This window comes from Castor canadensis, chromosome 5 (genome assembly GCF_047511655.1).
Source record: "Castor canadensis chromosome 5, mCasCan1.hap1v2, whole genome shotgun sequence".
Classification (NCBI taxonomy): Eukaryota; Metazoa; Chordata; class Mammalia; order Rodentia; family Castoridae; genus Castor; species Castor canadensis.
Window position 1 is genome coordinate 32,606,476 of NC_133390.1, and position 27,836 is coordinate 32,634,311.

The following is a 27,836-nucleotide window of genomic DNA, read 5'->3' on the forward strand; positions in this document are numbered from 1 at the left end:
AGAAAGAATAAATGTATTTTGAGAAAGAATAAAAAATGTAAGTGATTCCATGTGAAATGTCAAAAACAGGTCTCATCTATATTTTTTGGAATAATTAACACAAATAAAAAAGAAGCAAATAATTGTGGTAGCAAAATGTTGCCATTCTCTTTATTATCTATCGATTTCCATGAACAATTTTAGTAATATGCAAATTAAATATTTCTTTAAATTATTTCAATGTTTCCTTATTCTGTTTTAATATAAGAAAATTATCATGTTCTATTTCTGCTACAGATTAAAGAGAATTTTGTTTGTGCATTGGAGATTGACTTTTTGAATCTCTGTTCTTATTTTCTACGATGAAGTCATTTTCTTTTCTGATTATAAATTTAGGTCATTTACATTCAATCCAAACCTCACATCAATTCACAGGGGAGATCCCAATTTGAATAAAGATTGTGTAAATGCAGAAAAAATAGGGCAACTTGAACATATGAATAGCAGATACTTGTGGCATTTTTTCAAGTACTTGGGTGCTAACTTTTTCAGTTTATGTTCTGCTCAAGATGCCTTTCAGCACCCTCCATAAGAAAGCAATTTTTAGAAAAATGCAATTTTTCTGTATTATTTCTAAGGTCTAGTTAACCACAGATGGGGAGACAGAAGAACACAATAGTTAGGGGAGACATTCCTAAAGCTAGATTGTCTAGGTTTGGATATTAACTCTACCACTGTAGGTTGAAAAAATTTGGGCAAGTTAACTGACACTTTTTGGGTGTTAAAAATGGAGATAATGATAGTAATAGTTTCTACCTCATGTATGCTTGTAGTGATACAATGAATTAAAACCATGACAAGTTCTTAACATAGTGCCTATTTCATGGGAGATGATGAGTAGGTTCTCAGTAAGATTCTATTATTTCTTTTATGGGAGTTGTTACAGCTACTGTTATTATTATTAAGCAATACTACCATGATTTGTTGTTAGGAATGCAAAATGCTGAAGATAGTACTCTAGAACAATTTAGCAATTTGTTGTAAAGTTACTCTTATTGATTCACTAATTTCACTTCTACGTATTTATCCAAGACAAAAGAAAGCGAATAAATATACAGACTGTATGTGAATACTCATATCAGTTTTACTCTCAGCCACTCCAAACTGGTAACAAGCTAACTGTCCATTAAATGGTGGGTATGTGAGAAAATGTGCTACAATATGGAATGGTACATTCATACAATGGAATTAAAGAACTATGACCTATTGGCTCATGAAGCAACATGGATGGATCTCAAAAGATCCAGAAAGAAAAGGCCACTTATTGTAAAATTTGACTCTGATGATGCTCTAGAAAAGGCAAAATCATAGAGATAGGAATCTGATAAATTTCAAGGGGGCATAAGAAACCTTTTAGAATGATGGAAATATTCTATATTTCATAATTATGGTAATGATATTAATATATATTTATTTAAAAAGTTATAGAAATGTACAACTCTAAAGAGTGAATTTTACTGTATGTTAATTATACTTAAATACTTAAAAAGGAAAACTTAGAGTATGTGCATTTCAATTAACTATAGAAAAGTCAGGGTTTAAGGGCCAAATATAAACTTCTTTGAACTAAAACCTGGGCTAACCTGGACTTTCTAGTTCATCCTAAAACTTTATGCAGCAATTGAAATATATCCACAAAGTTCATGGTTACTGCTAAGATGTTACTTCTGGAGCCAGGATATAAACCCACAAAAATGTTAAGAACCAAGGTCCATAAGGCCTGTTGAAAGTCTGACAGTACCTCAGCTCTCAGGCTCTCTGTAAGTCAGAGCACTTGACTCATAAAACCTTGAAAGATGCAAAGTGTACTCTAGGTTATAGAGCTATTGACAGAGGTCAATTTAGTCATTCAAAGGGACAAAAGATGCATGGCCAACGGGTATTGAGCTAAGCAATGCATATCTTGCAACAAATGACAAAAGTGCCAGGTAGTAATAAATTCATAAGCTATGCAAGTTTGGAGTCAGATAATTTTGTTGACAACCTCCCAGTAAATGATGTTGCAGCTGTAATTCAAACACTCTGAATTGGCTACTTTATATGACACCTATTAAATCTTCTCATAAGCTTCATAATCTTTTTAGCTAAAAATTCTTTATTACAGGCAAATAGAAAACTATATGTCCTTTTTAAACTTAATTTTTCTTAGTTTACTTTTCTTCTTACATATGCAATACATATGATGATTATTACTATTATCAGATAACCCCTACACTTTTTAAACTTTCAAATTGTTTTAACTTTCTTCTTTCCTACTTTTCTTAGTTTTTAAGATTTTTATTGGTATTTAATGTTCACAATTAACCATCATGATTTGATGGAATTTAAAAGTTATTATGAAAATTAGACATTAAAAGTGTTTTATAATTTTACAAAATAAATGGAAATTAAGACATTTAATTAAATCAACTTAAAATGCTGTGTAGGCCATGCAGCTTCAGAGAATTGGTATTTCAATGACATAATTAGATGTCATGTATTAAGCAAAACAATTTAGATATAAAAAGACAAATATCACCGACTTTCTCTCACATGTGGAAGCTAGACTTAAAAAAAAACAACCTGGAAGTAGTACACAGCCTACAGGGGAACAATAAGGGGCTTGGGAGGTAAGATGTGGGGAGTTAGGAGGGTAGATGAAACCAAAGCACAGTGTATGTATTTATGGAAATGTCACAGTGCAAACCATCCATATACAGCAATAATTATAAAATCTTAATCATGCAAGTATAGTAATATATATGACTTTAAAATTTTCTGAAACAAATTACTAGGACAAATAAAAATGAATCATGCTTAATTTTTTTAACTTACATAGTTTAGCTTCAAACATGTATAAGAATGCAGACAACCTATATCCACAAACAAGTAAACAATCCAAAAAGTCTTTGGAACTATCAAAAGTAAATAGATTCCTTAAGGATTTTAAATTTAAATGGATTTCATTTCCTAGAAAACAGTGTTTCCTGCAACTGACTATATCCCTGAGGAATCAGTTTGAGTCATCTATGATGCAGAAAATCCCTAAAGAACTAAACTGTTCACTAAGTGAAAGGAACATAGAAGGAGCACTGGAGTAGTACAAGCTAATTATAATTTTGTATACAGCTGCAGAAATGAGAGGCAGAAGTAGATTTCCGTACTTTTTTCATTTTATTTCCTAAGTTTATATATATTAACTAATTTCTAATTTTCATCTTGCCTTCCTTTCTACAGAGCTTGAATCTTGTACAATGGCAAATAAGAATTGTAATTGAACTGAAAGAGCTTGAATGCAACCTAAATCTTATTCAGTTACCGATGGGAATTTGAGTCTCCATTCTTGGGAAGAGAATGATAACATTTGTATGTTGTACAGGTACATGATGTAAGACCAGACCATGTTATGATTATTATTGCTATTTGAAATTTAATTATTTATAGAAGAATATAAATGATTACTAAATAAAAAGGGTGGACTCTAGAACATGCTTGGGTTAGTTATAGGAATTTCCATTCCAAATTACTTCTATTTGTGGGGGTTGTAAAGGTTAACAGCCACATTCTCAGATTTCCTTACAATGAGGGCTTAGGCTATGAATAGATTCTGCCAGGTAGATATAATTGCAAGGACTCCAGAAGTCAAAAAGTGGAGTTATATTACTGCTGCTTTTGGTGCTATAAATAAAGTATGGGTCGAGATCAGTGTTTCTGCTCTCTATACTATCTGTGTCAGGGTCTAGTCATCAGCAATCTGACAGGAGAGCCAGGTGTGGTAGAAGTACTAGTATCAGATTAGGAGTAATCACAGCTAGAATGATGATGACCTTCACTCCAGTCACTCAGGTGGCCCCTAATTTTCACCACTCTAGTTCTTTGGACAAATTTGTAAAGTACTGTGTTCCATTGTTTTCTTCTTGAATACCAGTAGCAAATATTTTTGCTTTCTCCAATGAATTCTGACTGGGAAACTAGAGGAATGTGGACATTTAACAGAAGGAATTAAGTGTGGAATTCAATAGATTCAGAAGACAAAACATGGTTCAGAAAAAGAAATACAAATAATTTATTAGGCAATGTCATGAGGGTTGTGACTACTTTATTTAAGGCCCCAAATTTTCCTTTTCATTAGCCTAAGTATGTAATTTGTGAGGGAATTTAGAAAATAGTATATAACAAAGCTAAAACACTGCAAGTGTCTTATAGCAAAACACTCATATAGAAATCATGCTTTGAAATTTTTATGCTAGTGAATTCAAAATGTCTGAATCATCTACAAACAAGTTCCTACATTACCTGTTTCAACATTATGTTACAAGTTCTGACAATTTATTAGCTGAAGCCAAAATGTGTCACATAATTAAATAGTTACTCATTTTCCTAAGCTGCACTATTTGGGATAAGCACAAGGTAAATAGAAATGGTGCCACTTTTGAATAATGTTCTTAGATAAGTGACAGCATATACAATGAGGTAATTTAACTACAGATAGGAAAGTTTTTACAAACATTATAGATATGTTCAGAGATCTCAGAAGGATTTCTTCATTTTTAAAGATTTTGTTGAAGACAAAGATATTGAGGATGAGGTAAAAATTAGAGGTCGTGGTTACCAAATGTTTATACAAAACAGGAATGCCAAGGAGAGTCAAGATGGCCAGACTCAGAGGTAGGTGAAACAAGTATAGAAACAACAGCCTCCGTGGGCTCAATCCCACTCTATTTTTGCTTACAGTAATTCTATGTGGTTTTTATGAATTAAGATGTCTTTTTGCTTATTTTTTAAAACTCTGGTTATTTTAATGTATTTAAATTTTTTTTTGCCAACTATATCTATATGCATCTTTATATATAATTTTATTTTGACAAATAATTATATTTACTTATGAGATATACTGTGATACTTTGATATATGTATGCAATACAAATATGTAATCAAGCTAATTAATCTATCCATCACTTCCGATGTTAATTTTTTGTGGTAGGCACATTCAAAAGCAACTGTGAAGTTAAAATTTTGCTATTAAGATTTATTCCTGAAATTGTTAAAAATATCAATGATGTACTAATCAGAGAAAAGAATAGGTTTTGGCTTAAGCTATGTATTTCGACATGATTCATTTTGATAAGTTAAATTAAAAAATTATAATGCGCACACGAACTTCTTTTAGTGCTAACAAGTAAGGTGGTCAAAGTAATAATTAAGTTTGGGGAAGGTGAGTGCAAAATAGTTTTCAGTAACTTTATTGAATCCTAAAAGATTACTAAGAGTAGTAGCTTCCTTTTTTGTTGGAAATATTAGATATGAAAAAATGTGAGTGAATTTGAAATTCTTTTGCATTATCACCAGAAATTTAAATTTTGCAATTGTCAAAGAAGGGAAAAAACAGACTTCTTAGGTTTATAAAGATATCACACTTGAAATACCACTTAAGGAGAAAAAAGTCACCTGATTCTTACGAAAAGTGATAAAGTCCTTTTTGTTAAACAGGGAAAAATAGTGGTAAGTATTTTCCTTGTTTGGTTAAAATTTGTTCATGATTTGTAAGAATAGTTTGAAATATTATCAAAAATTCTTTATCTACAATATCTTTCAGCTTTTCAAGGATATGTACCTCATAAAACATACTCAAAAGAGAAGCCCTTTTTCATTAAAGTTGAAAATATTTTATGGTTTATAGAAATTTCAATATTAATGTTTCTTTCATGGTTTGTGTTTTTCTTAATATATCAAGAAAATGTAATGAGCAATCATTTTTATCAAACTGGATATACATATCTCATATCAATCACACTGTTACCAGTGTTTTTTTCAAGTGTTACATATGAAAAAAGTAAGTTTTAAATTAAAGTGTTGGAAATGAACTTGAAGACACTGAGTCACTCTTCGGGATTTCAAACCTAAGCAAAGATTAAACTGTTTTGTCAAATCAATAGGTTTCTATTTTGAAAAACAATATTCCATAGCCTCTGAGTCTTGGTCATGGCACACATAAAATATTTCTGGCAATAAAATAGCTAACATGGGAAAGCCAGGGTTATATTTTGTTCTGTTCAGTTCTGTTGCAGAGACTTATGTGATGGTCCTCTCAAATTTAATCTCAGACTGAAGATGAGAAGCAGACACACACATATAAACACACACAGAGAACACACTTTTCCTAATGGCTGCCCCTCAAATATGTGTTCTCACTCTCCCACACTCAGGGTTTCTGATTTCTCAGACTGATTTCTTAACCTTGCTGTTTAAAAATATCAGAGTTGCAACATTTCTTTTTACTGCAGGGTCTTAATGGACTCTTAGTGGATTAAATATTATGAACACATATATAAATTATCTGGGCCATATATTATTGTTGGCTTTTAAATACTGGAAAAGTCTATCATTGGTTTTAAATATAAAATTGTTTCCAAAGAGTTAATATACTCCAAATAAAAGTTAGTTAAATAACATTACAGTAACTTAAAAAATTGAATCATCTTATTTGTAGCTTTACAGCTTTTCCCTTCCATAATTCTGGACTGCTTCTTATTAATTTTAAGCCTACTCGAATGGCAGCACAATCTTTTAAATTTATTCTTTCTCTTTTTTTAACCTACATAACAAACACTAATTTTTTTTAACTTTTTAAAAAATTTTATCATTTTTGTGTTTATTTACATATGTATATAGTATTTGCCCTCCCTGGAGAACCTATTCCACCCTCTTGTTCTCTATTTTGTAGAAGAAAAATGCATAAAAGATAGTGAGAAAAACATGGCCTTTCAGCTAGTTTGAGAAAAAAGATAGCTATACAGAGAAATTCCTTGTGTTGTTTCCATGCATATGTGTATTGTAAACCAAATTGGTTCATCTCTAGCAGACCTCTTTGCTACTTCTTAGTCCCCATCCCATAGTGGCCTCTGCCAGTTTAAGTTTACTATATTTGTTCCTCTACAGCGAGCACATCAACCACATTCAAGTTTTTTGTTTCCTTCCCTGTCTGTATCCCTCCTGTGTGTGTTCTCCCCTTAGTGTGTGACCCATGACCAGTAATATTACTGCATTTGTTTTAGGTCTATAATCTTCATATGAGGGAGAATATGAGATTTTTCGCTTTCTGAGCCTGGCTAACTTTGGTTTAGATGATATTCTCCAGTTCCATCCATTTAACTGTGAATGTCAAAATGTTGCTTTGTGGCTGAATAAAATTCCATTGTGTATTAGTACCAAGTTTTCTTAATCCATTCGTTGGTAGTGGGGCAAATATGGAGGCTTCTTAAAAAAACTAAATTTCTTGTGCCATACGTCCCAGCAATACCACTCCCTATGCTGAGTGAATGTGATTCAGATTACTACAAAGGTACCTGCATGCCCATGTTTACTGCTGCACTATTCACAATAACCAAGCTGTGGAAACAAACAGCAATTTTTATAGCACTTTACGTTGAATCCATGTAGGAATTACCATATGTGAACAGAGTTAGAGTCATGGCAACACTGCTGAGATTCTAGAAAGAAGAATCAAAACTTGAGTCTTAAGAAGTATGGATAAAATTAAATGAAGCAATTTGGTTCAGAGATCTTAGGACACTCATCATAAAATTCGGGCTTTCTGACTTTGATAATATCCTAGCATTTGAGCAAACTTCATGCGAAACTCACATCTCAAAAATTTGCCTTTCCTTTCATAGCTCCTAACCAGGATAAGTGCAGAGTGAATGTGAAATAATTGAACCATCACCAATTGAACTTTTGTAACTCTTTTGAGTTTATTTCTCTGAGGGGAGAAAACCCTCCTTTCTATACTTCATTTGAAAAGATTATTTGTCCAAAAATGTGAAGCCTAAGCAAAGGAAGAAATATTTGTGAGAATTAGAATCACTTATAGGAAATTCAAAACAATGTAGAGATAAAACAATGCAGAAGAGTTATTAGGCCTATATCCCAGATAAAAAACACTGGGCTCTTATAAAGAAAGGGATAATGACTTCTCAGTTAAAAAATGTCCACTCTAGTTATTAATCCTACAGGTCCTGGTTTTATTTGAACTAATTCTTGATAATATGTGCTAATGAATAAAAGTTCATCAAAAAACAATAAATAAACCCTAACAAATCACATGTGGGTAGTTTGCATTTAAAAGCCTAAACTATTTTTCCATTTTAATATTTTGATTTCTCCAGTGATGGACAAAAATCTTTATTTTTGACCTTCCTGTCTGTAACATGTTTGATTTGCATTTCTGGTGAACATTAAAATTTGATATTAAAAATTTAAATTTCCCTATATGAGAAATTTTTAATTTCTATCTTTTTTCACCACAGATAATTGTAGTGCCTTAAGTCTTCTGTTTCAAAGAATTTATAATTTAGTGTTTATTCCTAAAGAAATAGAAGGCTTAGTCAACTCAGTGTTATTTATTTATTTTGCTTTGATCTATAGGTTGTCATGTAAACCAAGCAGCACATTTTTTTCTCACTTACATATGGACTTGGTGACTGACACAGCTCTCAGATTTCTTTGTGGCTAAGGAAAGTTATTTCTGATACAGTGTGAGATATTTTAAAAGAGTGTTTGAAGTGTTAAAGCAGATATCTGGGCCAAAAAAAATGAAGATCATGTTCTTAATTTTGATCACTCCAAAAACTTCAGGCTGAGCTTCTTTGTGTAAGAAGTAAGGGTATTGGAGTTACAAAAATTAATTTTAAAATTGAAAATTTCAGACCAAGCTCCTACTGTGATTTATTTTTTCCTTTTAAGCCACTCATATTGATTTAATTTTTTTGTCATTTCATTTTTTTCTTGATCAGGCACATTTCTGCATTTTCTTACTCTAGATTCTTTGTTATGCCTAGGTACAGAGAAATGAATTTTATGCATTTAAGTCATATATCAGAATGGATAGTCAGTATATCATCATTGATTTCTTAATCATAACATGGCAACACTGTCTCTGTCATAGAACTATTGAGAAATGAATAAAAGGTAGATCTACCTTATAATATTACAGATAGAGTCATCAGCTTAATTTGGCTACACCAGGAAAGCCCAAACAAATGAATGAAAGTGAGATTACTGGGAAGACATGAGTCAATCACCAGTTAAAACTGCCCAGGCTAGCATGAATACCACAAAAGCTAAATGTGTCAGCTCATATGACTGATTCTTGTCCTCCCTCTCTCCTTTTCTTTTTTTGTCTTTCTCTTCCCTTCATTTCTGGCCATGCCCTTTTGCTGATTAAAAAGTAGTACCAACTAAAGCTGAAAACATACATATTTTATGATGTAACATATACTCTGAATAGAAATTTATATATATGCTTACCAAAATGTATTCATAAGAATTTTCATAGAAACTAGGATGGTACTAGCCAAAGCTGAAAATCAGACAAATGATTATCAACAGTAGAATATATGTGTTGTGATATATTAATGCAGCAAAATAGTATCCACAATAACATGAACAATTATCACGTCATAATATTCTAAAAGAAGCAAAAAGTGACAAAAAGTATATACTATATGGCTCTGCTTTTAGAACAGTGTAAAAACAACAAAACCAATGTACAGTGATAGATATTAGGATAACAGTTGTTTCAGGGACATCATGAGTAGGGTAGGACAAGAAAGGCAATTCTCTGGAGCATTGTACTATTTCTTGAACACCAATGCAAAGATGTTTACCATGCAAAAATTCACTGAGTTTTTCCCTTGAGATACTTCTACTTTTTTGTATATAGAAAATTGCATGCTTGTATAAAAACCTTCTTTTTTCTTTGAAATAAAGTAAACAATAATATAATACAGAGACAGAAATTAGGATCTCTCTGCTGATCTATGTCCACTAACTTTTTACAGGTAATGTGTAAGTTATTTAATAAATGCTATTTAAATATAATTTTTACTATTCTGTCATGTCATGTACAATAATTTAAATGTCTTCATTATTTTATAAAACCTTAGAAGTATAATTTATTAGTCAAAAGTATACATAGTTATGACACTTTACCTTTTAAGACTCCTGCAAACCAAAATGTCAAATCTAATTTAAATTAACACTAACATCATGGTTCGCTACTTAAAAATAAGGGTATGACAAATATCTTTCTATCCTGCCCCAATGCATTTTTAAGTCAAGTGTACAGTATTAAAATATAGTGCTACTTAAACACAGATGAGAGAAAAGAGTGTAGACCAAGGAAATAAAAATTGCAATATTTTAAAACTAATTCTTATCAAAATAGAATAAAATATTCTGACACACTATTGATTTTTATAAAAATAAGTTTCAAATTATTTGGTGTGAATTCTTAAGTGCCCACATGAAAATTAAGGAGGGGAACTCAATACTTTATTTTCTATTTTCTATTTTATATTTTTTCTCAAAAAATTATCACACATTCACTTATACTAATTTAACCAGAGTCTTTCCTTTCAATTTAAATGAAATAGAAAATATTGACCTTAAACATTTTAAACCAACTGGGTCGTTGTTTTGTTTCTGGCCTCTCATGTTTTCTACCTGAATGAATAATCATGTTTTAAACCCATTCATACATCTAATTAAGTCCACATATGCTAGCTGCTCTTTGCTGCTCTTCGAAATGGCGATAAAATCGTTAGCCATCATTTCATTTGCTTATGATGTCTATGTCGTTGTAGGGAACTTAGAAACCTCAGGTTATGTTTTTCAATATTTAGATGGGTGATAAAAATGTGTTTTGTGTTTGTGAAATATTTTTGAGAGAAAAATCAGATATGGGTAGTCATGTTCATAAAATAATGTTACCAAGTATTAAGTACTTACAAATATGAAACAATACAACTTAGAAAAATATATCTAGTATACATATTTAAAGATATGATTATGCTTTATAACATGAAGACACTAGTTTGATACTGAAGAATATTACTATTGATAACTAATTCAACTTCAGCCAAAAAGGACTTACATACTTCTCTCTTTAATTTTAAGGAAAAATAATGCTTCTGAGTAAGGCAGCTTTGTGTAGAGAATCTATTTTTGATATAAAATTTACATTTCACCTCCATCTCAATATAAAAATAATTTAGTAACTGATAAAACTGAATTTGCTAGAAGCATTACAGTCTAAGTTTATTTTTCAGCATCCCTTTGTTCTTAATTAGCTAAACTGAGAGGATCCTCTTTTTTATTTGTTAATTACTTGACATAAAATGAAATTCTATCCTTGACTAGTATATATCAGAGAACTGATGAAGTACCACCAGATATAAATTTAATAGTTTAAATATAAACATAATTTTGACATAAGTTCACATATAAAATTTTCAAACTCATCTCTTGCATTGACACATCATTTCAGTCTTTAATGGAAATAAATGCCCTTTGAAAAATTAATGAAAATGTCCAGTTTATTGACTGGATGCTCTCATGTTATGTTCATTTCTGCTTGGAGAAATAGCCCAGATAAGTAAATTCTAATGTAAATGCTTGAATGATGAAGAAGGGAGAGGGGGGGAGATCATCAAGATTATTATGGGAAGAGTTAGGGAAATGAGAGATAATAATTTGAAGTAAGAGGCTTTACTGAGAGGTAACATTCATGTCAGACCTTGAAAGATAACTAGGACACCAATGAACAAATTAAAGGAGAGTACTTCAGACATAAATAAGCAAATCAAAAAATATGCAAAAAATATGTAATTGTTTATATTTCTACATCTTCATGGTATTAACTGTTAATCTCTTGGAGCCATCCTTCACATTGCTGAGAATGATATTTTGAGGAGATAAATCATATCATGTAATGTTCCTTTCACGACTGGTTCTAAGAATAATACAAATAATTTAGTAAGTCATAAGTTTTAGTATCAAATGTACAAAGTTTATACCCTCAGCTCCATCTCCCATCGCCCATCACTTGCTTTTCTACTCCTCACCCCTACTTACCTATCCATACTAAAAAGTATTTGTGCTTTATCAAAGGCATCATGATTTTGCATAAGCTTAATCTTATTCCATGAATGATTTCATAATTTAGGTTGACCTTTTAGACTTATCTCTCAAAGATCAAAGATCTAGAAAAATTTTACTTTAATGACTGATGTATTGGCCTTGGATAGTTTCCTTTTTAAAGACAACGATAGTCCTGGACCTCAAACAAGTTCCCTACTTTACATGCATATAGCTAAAGCACAATTCTTACTTTAATGACAAATGTAGTTGTTTGCCTCTTACTCCTACAGATCGTAGCTACTATTTGGCCTGAATTATCTATCTGCATTTTCAAATTCTCTACAAAATAGCAGTGAATATGTTTTGATTATTAAATTAGAATGAATAAAGCAAAGTAAAGGAGATAAGAGAATGCAAACACTGAGGAATAATAATTGCATTTATGTGGTTGGGATATAGGAGAGAACAAAGACAGATTAAGACACTAAAGAAAATGGCTAGTGGGAAGAACAGTGATGGGTAAAGGGCTTTGAATGTCATCACATGGAATTATATCTCTGTTTTCACAGGCAGTCCAGCAAATCTATTACAGATGAATGATCCAATTTATACTTTAAAATCTTGAATAGAAAGCATTAATATCAAATTAAAGTTTTACATAGAGAACAGTTCATATTCAATTTACTAATGCTATGTTTTTATTTTTTGTCAACTGCAAAACATATATGCTAAAAAGAAATCTTTTTAATTATGGTTGTTATTGCTTCTGTAACAAATATGCTAAAATTGAATTTCAAAAGATTGTTGAACCTGTTAGAGTATATTACATTTATTAGTAAGAGATATCCTCAACAACTTTTAAAGAAAGAAAACTATTAGCAAAAATATTTATCATAGTAAAATAATATTCGATTCAATAAGTCCTGACAATTTTGGCTACAAATAGAACCCAAATTATTGAATCAGTGAAGAGTATTGAACACTAGACAACAATCCTGCCTTCAATCTGATGCATTGTGTAGGTTGGTTTGGGTTTGCATGATTTCAAACTATATTTCTTTGTGGTAGTCCTATTAGTATCTCTTTTAATCATGGCATATCAGTTTTAAAGTAAATAGCTTGGTATTATTTTTATACTATCTTTTGGCAATTCTGTTCTGTGGGATAAACCATAAAATTGGTTTAGAGCTGATTTATAAATTTTCACAGCAAGAATAAAGAACATAAGCATGTGAAAAATTCCTCAATACTCTCCTTAGTCCTTCACATAACCACATCTTGAATTACTATTCCCAGAAAAAAGCAATTGGTCATTCTAGATATAATGATATAACTCTGGTGAACCTACAAGCACAGTATGTCAAAGGAAAAAAATGAATCTCATTTCTTAGAGTCTGCACAGTGCTAGTATAAGAGAAGGTTAAAGGAAAATTGAAATGATTTAGAAGTAGTAATACGTAGGCATGACTCTGTGTTCCAGAGATTATTTCAAAATTGATTGAGCTTATAACCACAACATAAAATGACTTTGTGTTTAACATAGCAATAGTTCTATAAATGTATCTGCTATAATTATATCAGAATTTGATTTAACCAAGTAAGTTGTGGTGATCACAATGACTTGTGAGTTTCACTTCCACAAAAATAAAAAGACCATTGTTTCCAAGATAGAATAAAACACATGGATCCAGTTTTTAGTTATTCATTATTGCACTTTTAATCAACAGTATGGAATGACTGCAATCCTGGGTCTTGTAGAAGAATAGAATATCTCAGCTCCCCAATTCTAACTTTTATTTTTCTCAGAAGCAAATAAATAATAACTTTGTTAGAATCACCTGAAATGTATGCAGTCCATCTTTACCTTAATATTGTAGATGACATTGTTGGATCCAGTCAAAACTGTTATTCATATGCTGTTCTTTCAGTCACTCATAGATTTTCTTTCCTTGAATTTCATTTTGGTGGAATATCATCCACTGGTATTCAGTAGAGAGATAAAAGAAAACTTATAAACAATGCATTAATGTGCTTATTATGGAGATAATATAAAAATCATAGTATCATATATTTTGGAATATCTTTTTATGAGGATTTCTGGTGCAAATGTCACAGCTTTTCCTAAAACCTGGTTTTTACTTGTCTCATGGGTTTAAGAATTGTATAACTATGATGTTTCCTCATATTTTAATAAAAATACTAAGAAACCAATATGGTCTACCTTTTAAGACTTATGGAGAATATTTTAATGGTAGGTCCTATTGATGACTACCTGAATGCTTTTGTCTTAGTTTTATCTGTATTAGCTGCTAAGAACATTGGTTGTTAAGATCTCAACTCTGTCCTCTTTGAAGAACTATGCTTGTCAGAGGAGAAATGCTTCAAGTGGGAACCAGCCACAAATTAGTGACTGGGGAGATAGAAAAGGACCGCCATCTTGCCTCAAAGCTAGAATCAACTTTGGATGCAAATCAGGTTCAAAGCACATGGTGACATCCAGCTAAAGTGAGATTCCAGGGGGAAACCTCACCTTTGCTTAATTTCTTTTTCTTCATAAATATCCTGCTTCTCAAAGTCTATCACTGAAACATTGTTTCTAAGACAAAATATGCAGCATAGTTTGTATTATTGATGAATTTTGACAGCAAGTCAATGAAGTTCTGCTGAAATATCCAAATTCATTTAAGTCCCTGGAATAAGTATTTTCTCCCAAGAAAGCAGATTCTACTAAGCTCAAAGATCTTTCTCATAGATAAGCAAATACAAAACAGCAAGAAAAGGAAAGTGGATGATAACTATAATTATAGATACTTGGGAGGCAGAAATCAGGAGGATCATGTTTCAAGGCCAGACTCCTTCACAAAAGGTTAAGAGGGTACATCTCAATCAATAAAAATGGTCTGTGGTGGCATGTACCTGTCACCCCAGCTGTGGAGGAAGTGTAAATAGGAGGATCATAGTCTAGGTAAGTCCAGACATAAAATAGAAACCCTATTAGAAAAAACAAAAAAAAAAAAAAAGAAAAGAAACAGGTAATGGGGGTGTAGCATAAGTGGTAGAGCATGTGCCAGGAGAGCTCAAGGCTCTGAGTTCACATCCCAGTACCACCAAATCTATCAAAATTAAATACCAACAGAAACAAAAGTAAACTAAAACCGTATGATTTTGCATTCCTTGGACTCTCATCAAATTCAAGTGTTTGTAGAGTTAGACATCTACATTTATGTATACCTTTGCATTTTTTAAAAGGTAAAGAATTTCACATCTCAACTAACAGATCAACAAGGTGAAACACAAATATTTCTATGACTAGAGGAGAAAAATCATGTACCTTAAAACCAGAGAATGCAGTTCTGTTAGATGTCTGAGATGACCTCTGAAAATGGGTCACTACTATTTTGACCCAAAAAACCTTACAAAATCATGCAAATTGGGAGATACAACTCTTCATGTTCACTTTAATAGCACCCATAAAACTTTCCAAGCCATCAAGAGCATGTATATTTGGCATTCATATTTGAAAAGCTGCCAAATATTTAAAAGATGTCACTTTAAAGAAGCAATGTGTGCCATCTCAGTGTTAGAATTGTAGAGCTGGGAGTTGTTCCAAGGCCAAATATTGGGACCTAGACACAGTACTGGTGGCCCTAAAAAAAAGTGCTGAATTTTTGTTGCACATACTTAAAAACGCAGATCGTGATTCTAAACTTAAGGGTTTAAAAGTAGATTCACTGGTCATTGTAAACATCCAAATGATCAAAGCACCAAGATGCACTGGGATACTTATAGAGCTCATGGTGGATTAACCCATATGTGAGCTCTCCCTGCCAAGTGAGAGTCCTTATTTAGAGGTTATCATGAGAAGGGGGTCAGTAACCACTGTAAAGATCAGTTAGAGAAGAATCAACATGGGTCATAACACATGTGTAAATGGGAGCAATGCTAGGAATATTTCTGTATAGTTATCCTTAACTCAACTAGCAAAAATGCTTTGTCTTCCTTATTATGCTTGTGTCTTTTCTTCAACAAAATTAGTGATAAAGGCAGAACAGGACCTGCCTGAAACTGAGGTCGGGGGAGGCAGGGAGGGGAGCGAAATGACCCAAACAATGTAGGCACATGTGAATAAATGAATAATTAAAAATAAATAAAATGTCAAATCTCAAAAAAAGAAGAAGAAACAGATTGTGGAGGGTGGCTCCACAAAGGAAAAAGATAACCCGGAAGAAACTGAAAAAACAAAAACATATAGCATGGGAATAAATTCAGCATAAAATAAATACAAATAATGTAAAAACACACTCCACAGATTTGGGATACATGAAATATGAAAGTAATAATTGCTTAGGTCTTGAAGTTTTTTTCTATAACATATTTTGAGTTGTAAGAATCCATTCAGAGTCTCAGTGGAAATGTTTAGCTCAATAAAACCCCCATGAACTGATAATACTATAATGGTATGAAAAGCTAAAGAAATAAATTTACAATTCAATACAGTATCAATGAAAACCCCATTAGAGTTTCCATAGAATTTGATAAGCTTATTTTAAAATCTGCATGTCTAAATTACCAGAGGCTAAGAATAGTACAAAGTAGAGAATTTACCCTACAGAATTTAAAACATTGTACCATATTAAACAATGATTTGATTACTTCCATAAGAGAAAAAACCCTGATCTATGGAATGAGATAGAATTACAACTGAAAAAAGTTAAGCACATGTGAACTCTTTATATGTGACTGTGGGCATTGGGAGTTAGCAAAAGAAAAAATGGAATGTATGATGCACAGAGGCGGGAAACTGGCTGTGCACAAGAAAAAAATCCAAATTTACACCAAGCAGAAGGATCTACTGTAGGTATATTAAACATTTTAATGTAAATATATTGGAAGATGAGACAGGATACCTTTACCCCCATGATGTTATGTTTTTTACAAGATACCATGGCTACAAACCATAAAAATAGATTGATAATTTTAACTATTTCAAGAATTTCTTCTCATGATAAGCGAAATCACAAACTGAAAGACGATATTCCTGGGCTAAGGCTCTGTTAAGAACTGCTACGAATCCACAATAAAATGGCAGCAAAAAGAATACCTTTAAATGGACAAATGTAATGAAAAAGTATTTCATAAACAAAAGACATCCAAAAGGCCTGAGCATGTAAATAATTCAGTAAAAAATATATTAAAACTATAATGGGATATTGTCTCAAAATGACAAGATTGGCAAAAAAAAATGTAAATTCTGGTCAATGTCAAGTATTTGTAAGGATACCGAGAAGATGACATTTGATTATATACTGGTAAGAATATAATTAAACCACAGATTTCTTTATAAAACTGCTTGCATTACATAAGAAATATGAGCATTCATAAGTCCTGCAACCAAGAAATTCTAGTCTTATATTTGTATTATTTTTTCCTCTTATTTACATTAACATATGCTAATTGCACAAAGTATTTCATTGTTATATTTCTTGATTGCCAATAGACAAATATATTAAAATCTTAAAAAGTTTACTTAAGTTTTCTTATCTTGAAGTAACAGCAAATAGATTGTTCATGATGGATACCTAAAATGCATATTTCCATTTGTGTACTGTAGAACCACAACAAAAATTAACTACTGTAGTATGCATGAACAAAAGTACAGTAGTAATGTTGGAAGAAGGAGTGTTATAAGAACACATATCCAATCAATCACATGATGGACTCCATGTATGTGAATTGAATAACTGGTAATCCATATGTTAAAGGCGAGGAAAAGCAGGAGAGGTAGTAATATAGTAAGTGTGGTGAGATTAGGATGGCAAGGCGTAACTGAGGAAGATGTTATCTGAAAGGAGTGGTGGGTGATAAGGACTGTAAATTTGTTATTTGTTTTTTTAAAAATAGTAGTTGATAACCTTATTATTGTCCATTTTATTATTATCAGATCTATTGTATCATTTTATCTCATCCCAATTACCTACAAACACACAGATATCTATCTATCTGGTTACTTCAGCCTTTGATTCCTGATATTAATATTTAATGCAAATTAATGCGTGTCATATCCACATTGATATATTATCTGTATGTGTGGCATACATCAATATAGGAAAACTAAAATATATTAATATATTTAATCTTACTATTTAACCTCACAGTGAATGTCCAAGGGTTTTTTTTTATATGAATAAAAATGATATTTAAAAAACTCACACCAGTGGCCACTTGCATTATTAGAACTTCCTTATTAAAATTATAGGTACATTAATTTTCACAGATTTAATTATTTTTTATTATTTTCATAATACAAAAATTGTATTCTCTTATTATTTATACCTTTTTTCAGTCACTTACAATATAAATATTCATCTTGCCTTTGTACTTTTTTATTTTAAACAATTTTAAATTAGTATAAATAGTAAATTCAAATGTTTATTTCCTTGTGGGTAACATCAAAAAACAAAATTTCAAAATCCTAGAAACCTCTAAAATTTGATTTTTCATAAATAAAACTTGGGTATCATAGTTCAAAATTGTTTTACCTAAATCAAATGTTTGGAGTTTTATTATTCATCATACCCTGTAAAATAATATTTCAGTAAATTATCTGAACAGCCACTTGAATTTTGTATAATATTCATTACAGTCAATTTTTAGTGTTTTAAAATAATTAAGATCATGATGCAACTATTGTTGCTTATAGTAGATATGTAAAAAGCTTAATTAAAGTATGATAAATTGAGTATTTTCTCCCACAAAGCTATCACTTTATTTTTGGAGAACATCTGCTTGTTTACAAAGCATGGTATATGTTTTGTTCTTGATGAGCATGCTAACACTAATGTCACTGTATGCTGCAGTGAACTTTTGCAAGATCAGTAATGGACACATATATATGAGGGACCATTGTAGCTTATTTCTAGTCTACTGTTTTAGGGACCTTCTTGTCTTAAAAATAAAAATACAATACATTTAAAACATTTCATATATATTTTAAAAATAAAAAAGTCATGTAAAGTTGAAATAAATATAAAAATGAGCTTAAGTTCATAATATATTTATATTCTTTTGTAAGAATCATTATATGATTCCATAGTATCAAATTAATTAAAGACAGTCTCCTGACCTCCTCAGTAAATCACCATGAAGTATGTAAGAGGAAAGCATAAGAGGTAATAATACTACCTCTGAAATGAGTCTATCATAGTTACCGTCCAACCTTAGAAAAATAAAAATGAGCATGAAACCACCTCATGGGAAAGACATAGCTGAAAATAAACTTAATTTTAGTCAACATAGAAAGCAAAGTTAAACAAAGAAATTTTAACTACTCATCTTAGCTTAGAGATCAATTAAAATAAATCCTAATTAGTGAATTTAATTTTTTCTGAAACACGCTCTAGGAAAAAGAATTGAAGTTTACAGTTTAATGGGAAAACTGACAAACATAGTGCTTTCAGAAGAAAGGAAAAGTAAGTGATATGATAAAAAGCACTATCAAGGGGTCACATGACACTAGCTGTATGGTCTAGATTACACAAAGATGTGAGGGATGTGAGCGATGATTACCAATGCTGGAAGGCAACTTGCATAGAAAAGTGCTACACTTGTTTTAAGTTTCTCTATGGGACAAGTGAAAGAGACACACAGATTTTCTAACAAAACAAATGTTCATAAAGAGAATTGATAATGATATATCCAAAAGAGTGTTTAGTTTCTATTTGAACAAGACTAGTGGTGCTGGAAAAAGGATTAATTAAAATCAATCCATTGCCTTATATTTCAATTGTATCATTGTATCATTTCAGTTATTTGTCCAAAGCTTACCCATAAATAATTGACATACAGAATCTAGACAAAGACTTTAAGTAAGGATTAAGAACTGAGGATATAGATCAAGTGGTAGAGAGCTTTCCTAGCAAGAATAAGGCCCTGAGTTCAAGACTTTTAAAGATTAACTTGATTTGACTACAAATAAGTTCTTGAGAGTTATTTTAAACAGTTCTCTAAAAACTAGTCCCTGTGTAAAAATGCTATGGATACACTGAGCTGGGTTGTTAAGTTTTCCATTCTTAACCACTTGGTGACACTTACAATGTATGATTTAGAAAAGATACAGCTCTTCAGTGATTTCTTTTGCCAAAGGCAAAACAATTGCCTTTGGTTAGAGGGATGATCTGTACAGCTCTAAAACTGTGCTGCAGTTGTCATTAATTCTACTGCCTCCATCGCACTACTACTGCTACTGCTGTGACTAGTAATGCCAATCCTTCTTCTACTGTCTACTATTACTAACATGACTAAAACTCAAAACCCATGGTATTACATTTATTGAGTTGTTATGACATGATTGTTACTCTCTTTTGTTATGTTATATGAATTGAATCATTTATTCCTTGAACAACTCTGTGACTAACAGGTACTGCTAATAGTTCAATATGAAAGATGACTCTACCGTGGAAAATTTAAGCTAAAAATTTGGTCAAGAAAACAAAGATTAAAAGTGGCAGAACCCACATTTGAAATCAGACAATGGTTTATGCTTTTCAAACTCTACATTCTAGTCAAAGAAAAGATTCAAATAGATTGCAATTATTAGCATGGTTTCTTAACAAAAAAGCAGTATTCATCTATAGCAGGAGCTTTTTCCAAATATAACATTGATTACATTTTATATTGACATATATATGTACAATTTTAATTTTCCTCTCATGTTTTTTCCAAATGCATATTCATTATATGTATATCTAGACTTGGGGGAGACATTTTTGTGGTACATGAAGCAGAAGCTATTGATTGATAACATCCATTTCTGGCTTTTGTTTTCCAGAATCTTAAAAGCTTCAAATAAGAAAGGAAGGAATACAGAAAAGGAGAGGAAAAAGGAGAAACAGAGGAATTATTTGATAGGCAAACAAATGTTCCACACATAATCACATATTGTGAGAGAAAGAGAGGTTGCATCTAGTTTCACCAACAATAAGAATAAGGAGGAGTAGAAAGGTACTCCAGGTACCCAAATTTAGGATGAAAACACTGTGTTCAACCTCTCTCTCAAAAAATCCAAAGAAAGAAGGTGAGACCTTAGCAAGTAGGGGATGTGAGATCTTCCTAGTAAACCTAGATTCTAGCTACAGGGCTTCCAGATTAAGCAACAACTGTGGCATCAAATTAAAAAGATTATTTAACATTGTCAAATAGACTATCATTGATCACTATGACTGACTGACTGACTAACTAATAATCCTTGCCCATTTTCCCTATATAAGTAAGAATAGAGTATCTATAGAAAGACAGTATCAAACTGTAAGATATAGATCACAGAACCATGCAGTTTTGTCAAAATGGAGATTGCTGGAACCCAACTCAGAGAAACAAACACAGCATCGTTCAGGAAGATGCTCTAAACTATGTGTTCTGAAAAAGTCTCACTAGTGCATACTAAAATTTGAGAACTATTGAGAAAAAGGTAGGTTGGACAGTCACAAGGGAAAGAACAAGTGACTCTGCCAGAATTAGTAGCTTTGCAGATTGCTCAAGATTCTGAACAGTGAAGACCAACATCAAAAGTAGAATGCTGAAAATGGAAAAATGAGAAGCATCAAGCCTATGATAAATGACAGCAGGAGGCATCAGATGGTCAAGAACCAGACCACAATAAGAAACGTGGAGGAAATAACTGTGCAAGCCAAAGCAAGGCAGCTGTTCAAATGACTGCACTAAACTTCCCTAAGCCATTTTTCTACCTGCAATGAACAAAATGACGGAAAGAGGACCAGACAACAGTTTTTCTGTTGTGATAGGAACTGTTTCCATACTTGGTAAACCTAAACAAATAAAAGGGGGTACATTATAGAGGGAGATATGAATGTGGGAAAAGGAATCCCAGCTTTCAGTAAAAATCTAATTGACTTTTCAAAAATAAGATATTTGGGTGAGGAATGTTTTGAAATATTTGTGTGTGTGTGTGTGTGTGCAAACATTAACCATATCTTACCACAGAGAGTATACTGCACTGTTTTAGGACACACATAAAGAATAACTGGAAACAGTTTCATTACATGAGGGAAAAATTGCAGTACAGCATGTGATTATTCTGAGAATAAGACAGAAAAATAGGTGCTGTGAGCATTCATTTTCTACTCATTTGGCAAGGCATTTTATTTCACTGAGATAGACTATTTTTAGATGATTGTTCATTCAGTTACTGTACTTAGTATTAACAAGAGAAATCTCTGAGATATGAGTTTGATTTATAGCCATAAACTGAAGGAAAAAAATAAAAATTCAAACATTAGACATGTGGAAGCAAATTATATACACTGCTTTCAGAGGACAGAGCACCATCAAATTCCTAGCAATGTGTTCTAACCTGAGATAATAAAGAGCTGTCATTCAAAGGTGAAAAAATATAAAATTCATGGTTAAAAAACAGTCAAAAACTAAAATATCTACAAACTAGTAACCAAGAAAATGTCAAGGTAGCCCTGGGTAGTTCATGAACAAATATTTTACTATTATTCAATTATTTTTACAATTATTCAATTATTTTTTATCTTAAATTCACATTAACATACCCATTTATCTCATCGGCTTTTAACATTTGTGTCCTCAGTTACACTTTACAGTGTTTACACATTAACTATTCTGACATCAGTTGACATAATTCAAATAAAGCATGCTTCAGGAGGTAGCAAAACCCAAATTGCATTGGTGGAGAATCAGAATTGGAGCAAAAACAGGTGGAAATTTTGCTTAATATATAGGAGATCAGACTGGTCCTTCTTTCTGTTTTGACTATTTAGTCAGCTAGGTAGACACCCCTGGGAAAGTCAGCAAAACTAGATTTCAGGGGCTGGGCAAGATTTTCTCAGGGAACTTTCTAAGTATCTTATTTTGCAAGAGGGATTACAGTTTAATATGTTCACTCTGAATATTTTTCCTTATTACCTAATTGGTTGAAGTTATTAAAAACTTCTCGGCGAGTTGAGTTTCATTTCACACCTTGTAAAAAAGGCTAAAATATGCACACAGAAAGACTCTGGTAACAGAACAAGCAGTGTTACTCTTTAGAATGACTCATTGGAACGCAAAAAGTAGGGCCTGAAGCTAGACTATGAGATTTAACAGTCACCCCTGTAGAAGAGGTGAAGTTCAACATATAACATCAATCTTCACTTTTCACTTAATACAGCTTGTTATAGGCCAGATGGCTTGACTGTTCTGCTATTTCCTTCACAAATTTTTGCAAGACTAGAAATTTTGCCCTTTTTTAAAAAAAAGTAAAATGTCGTAATAGTAAAGGTGTGTAGTTTCAAGGAGAGATGCTAAAAGTAATTTTGGATTCATTTAAAAACACTTTTTAAAATTTCAGGTGAAATGTTACAGCAATGAAGTGTTTTAAGGAAATATTCAAACACTCAGTTATAATTTCCTTTTGTGTATCATTATAATTACCTCACTGGTAGGGCTCTCAGTAATTTTCCTCCATTTTGATTATAGATACAGGGAAGAGCTATTTTATTTACAAGTTGCTCAAATCAGACCTCCAAAATCTTTGAATAGAGGTGCCCTGGCTACTTCTCTATGCATTAACACATTTTTGGGGGGCAATGTTTCATTTAATACTGTTTTTCTGCTATGATGGCTATGTGGTGGCAACTAATAAGTTTAAAAGATATAGCTTTAAGGCTGATGACTGAATAAGATTTATGACATTGTAAAATATCCAACGACTTCGAATAATGAAGATTGCATCCGTATATTTTGAAACAAATAAAACCAAGTAGCTCCACACTTGCCTTCATGCTGTTTCTATCTACCCTGCAGAAACCATCTGTGGCACATCTCGAGTTTGTATTACATTTTTTGTATTTATGCTTTTTTATATTCTTGTATCATATGGTGAAATTTGTTTCATCATAAGTTTTAAACTTTGAACTTTTTGTTATATCCTTCATTTCTTTTGGCCTCATTGAAATGAGAGCTATTACCTGGAAGTTGAACATTTAATGGAAAATAAGATGGCATTAGTAGTTAACAAAGGATCTGTCAAGCATTTGTTATACAGTTTAATGAAAAGACCTTTTAAGGATGAAATTTTAACATTTGTCAGAAGTCTTTAGTTCAATCTGTTGACTTAAAAATCAAGCTTAGCTCACCTTAGTGAAAACATCAAAAATTTATTGGGAAACAAGAAAGTCACTGTTTTACCCAAACCTATAGACTGTCAAACAAGAGTTCTGCCAGAACATCAAAAGGCACAGCATGGCAATGGACTGTAGAGTGCAAAAAATGTTTTTGTAGAAGAAAAAGGTTATGGATCACTAGTTCTATTAAGCTAGTTGATATTTTTAATGGCTTTTATTTGTTTGCTATACAAAGTACATTAAGATTGTTTTACAAAATGTACAATAAGAACTTGACATGAAGATTTCACTACCTAAACAAGTTACAACTTTTTATAGTACTCATTTAATTTCTATTCTCATTTCTTGTGTCAGATGTGGAAAACGATGTCTAACTTCTAACATTCACTCAATATTTAATAAATAGGTATTTTGCTTTAATGACTTTTAATATGAACATTACATGCTATTTTCATTTTAGAAGTATTTTAGGCAGTGAGTATTTCCTCCTTAAGCTTCTAAACCTTAGTCTAGAACTGCCCAAATGTGGGGTTTTACTCTAGAAATATTCTAGGAATATTTCTGCTATTTATATATCTTTCCCTACAGATAAATATATTACTATATTTTAGGGTTATTCTTTTTTAAAAATTAAAATTTTTTTTACTTTCTTCCTTTTCTTTGTTCATCTTTATTATTATCTTATGCCCCATAAATAATCATTTGAGATGCTTCTAATGTAAAGAACTTAACTCAAAGTACTAACCACTGGACACTTAGAATTTCAGCACCTAAATCCTGAGACTCCAAACTGTGACTTCGCAAGAATCATGAGGAAACATTGATTTTCCTGATGATGTTGAAGGTATGCAGTCACAGGCAAATTAAAATTTGAGAGCGTGTACATGTTAGTTTAAGCATAATAAATATAATTGCTATTCCTTAGTTGAATTTCTTTCTTTGCAAAATAAACTTTTTAATCACTTTAACACTGATTACTAAATTATATATTCAGTTTTGTTTGTTCTTGTTATTAGTCATAAATGTCACATAATAAATATTATTTACATGAACGTCACTGTAAGATAAGATAGAAGAAAACTCTGTGCATGTATGTGTGTGTGTGTTTATGTGTATATGTACGTATATGTGCGTGGGTAGGGGTATGTTTGCACATGTACACTAAAGCCTGTGCTTTTTGACTCCTTTATCCTCTTGGGCAAAGATGCTGCAATCACAATTCTAGAATATTTATTACTTTCTCACAGGTGGAAGGGAAAGCAAAATTCTCCAGGGAAAGAAGATGGAGGTGAAGGTAAGTTGGTTCACAATTTGGGGAATAATTACAAAGTTTAAATATATCCTTAAGAAACAATAGAATTATAGTTTTATATAATCAAATTATTCATGAAGGAAATAAAGTAGCCAGATAATTAGGCTTAAGAGGATTAAGGGGAAAAGAATCACCCTCACATGTTATTTTTTATTTCACACAGTTATGTATAAATAAGAAAAGTCCAGTTAATGTGCAAAATATAAGGAAGTTATAATTTCAGCACAATGAAATTTAGTAGCATACAGTAAGTAAATATTAGTGGGTAGAGAGAGTTGGCCTCAGAACAAGTACTTGGGGATGATATGGTATTAATGTGGGGCAGAAAGTTTTGCCTTGGAATGTTCCTCCTTTCCATGACATGGAATGCGTCAATTGCCATCTTCTTCTTGTGAAATCTCTGGCTGTCTTCCTAGCATGTATTTTAAGTCTGTATGCTCCAAAGTATCTTCATTATGCCAGTATCACATACTAACAAGACTATAAATATGGAACTGTTTGAAACTAAGCACCAAAAAATTAGAGTTGTTTGCCCAAAAAACACATGAAAAAATGCTCACCATCTCTAGCCATAAAGGAAATGCAAATCAAGACCACACTAAGATTCCACCTCACCCCTGTTAGAACAGCCATCATTAGAAACACCACCAACAACAGTTGTTTTGGTTTACGCAAGTATCATCAAACATATTTGTTGCCTACAAAAAAATTAAGATGTATGTTGTTCAAAACACTAGATCTGTTAAGTGTGTGACCCAGAATTTATTTTGTATTTACATCTAATTCATTGTAGATGTTGACAATAAAGTTAAATTAGTTCTAATAAGTGGTGTATAAATACATACATGTTTTGCTTCTCTGAAAATACTATCATTTAAAAACAATTTTTCAATCAGAAACAGGTCTTGCTGAATTTAACTTTCCATTTTTTTAGAATGTCTTTGTAGATAATGAAAGACTAAATAAACTTTCCTAATAAATCTGGAGTAAAATGGCCTACATTTCAGGAATGTTATATATGTAATTCATTGTTACATGTAATTTGGTATTTATTTGTTTATGTTAATGTGCTTCATAAAGTGTTAATAGTAATAAAACATAAAATAAAATGAGCTAGAATCTGGCAGCCAGGCAAATTCAAATGTTGATGAATTAATTTTTGCCTGAATTCTGCTTAAGAACAGTGAAATTATGTAAATACTAGAAATTGAATAAAATTGCATATAAGCTTAGATTTTTTATACATTTTTCCATTGAAGTGATCAATTATAACTACTGTGGAATTTCTAAAAGAAAAAAATGAAATTAAACAACTATTTTAATTTAGAAATCGAGGACCAGTATCAAAACATTAGTTCCTTTTATAAATTCTAATTCTTAATGTGTAGACCAATACAACCAGTATTCTGGCCAGCTATCATTCACTTTAAAAAAATTCCAGGCTACAAGGAGGAGAAATGCTGACAACTCAGATTGTAGTTGACCAATCTAATGTGAATTTCCTCTTTGCTAAGAGTTTTGGCCATTAATATATGTTGATTCTGCTCTAACACTGGTTGTAAATACCCCAACGTGTTTTAAATTTACCATAAAACATGTGGTCCAATTTAGAAAATCTAACACACTCTCTCCAAACTGGAAGATAGATCTTCATAAGTATAATTTATTTTAAGTGTATTCTGATGTGGTTGCATAAAAAATTACAGCTCTAAAACAAAAGCTTCAGCAAAGAAAAGAGCCACAATGAGGAATAAAGCAGATTTCTTTGTGTGGAAGGCTAATGATCCTCGAATCAAGATTATTTATACACTTGAGGGACGAATCAGAATATAGGAGCAGATAAAGCACTTAAAATTGTACCTACTTTTCTGAGCCAACCATAAAATTTAAATTTAGCTTTTTATAATGCTAATGGAAACAATCCAGTAATGACTAACATACAAACTTGCCTGTATTAGTTGCTATAGCATATTTAAATTGAATGACTAAAAATACTAATTGCATACCTTCTTGAATTATCTATAGTGAAATCAATACAGAAATAACAAAGTTGTAATTGAGTTGATCAGAGCTACCAAGTATTATTGTAAATCATTTCATTAAAATAAAACTAATAAAATAGTTCTACACCAAGTAAACTTTAGCCAAAAATCTATTATAATAACACTGATAGAATCGTCATGTGGTTGATCATATGGATACAAATTGTATGGCATTCTGTCAAGGGAGGATCCATTCCTCTCCTTTGCATCTAGGCTGGGGTATGGTTCTCTGACAATAGAGTAAGAAAAATAAAAATTTGCCAGACCTGGAACTACACTTTGGTGAATGACAGTGATCACCTTGCCTGTTCCGATCCAGAAGTGTCTTATAAGACCTGTGATAACTGCAGAAAAGACCACAAAAGTTAATCTTGAAAATACTACAAGAGGGAAATGGGC

At 31.7% G+C, this 27,836-nt stretch overlaps 1 protein-coding gene and 1 long non-coding RNA gene across 5 annotated transcripts in view; one reads left to right on the forward strand and one right to left on the reverse strand.

Moving 5' to 3' along the window:
- Robo1 (roundabout guidance receptor 1) overlaps positions 1 to 27,836 on the reverse strand; it is a 1,075,667-nt gene that overhangs the window by 776,197 nt on the left and 271,634 nt on the right. The window lies entirely within an intron of this gene.
- The window catches only part of LOC141423220 (uncharacterized), a 33,735-nt gene continuing 10,307 nt past the window's right edge, over positions 4,409 to 27,836 (forward strand). The window contains exons 1-3 of the long non-coding RNA XR_012447908.1: positions 4,409 to 4,686; positions 20,765 to 21,755; positions 25,331 to 25,377. This is a non-coding gene — a long non-coding RNA (uncharacterized lncRNA). The remainder of the gene's footprint in view (positions 4,687 to 20,764; positions 21,756 to 25,330; positions 25,378 to 27,836) is intronic.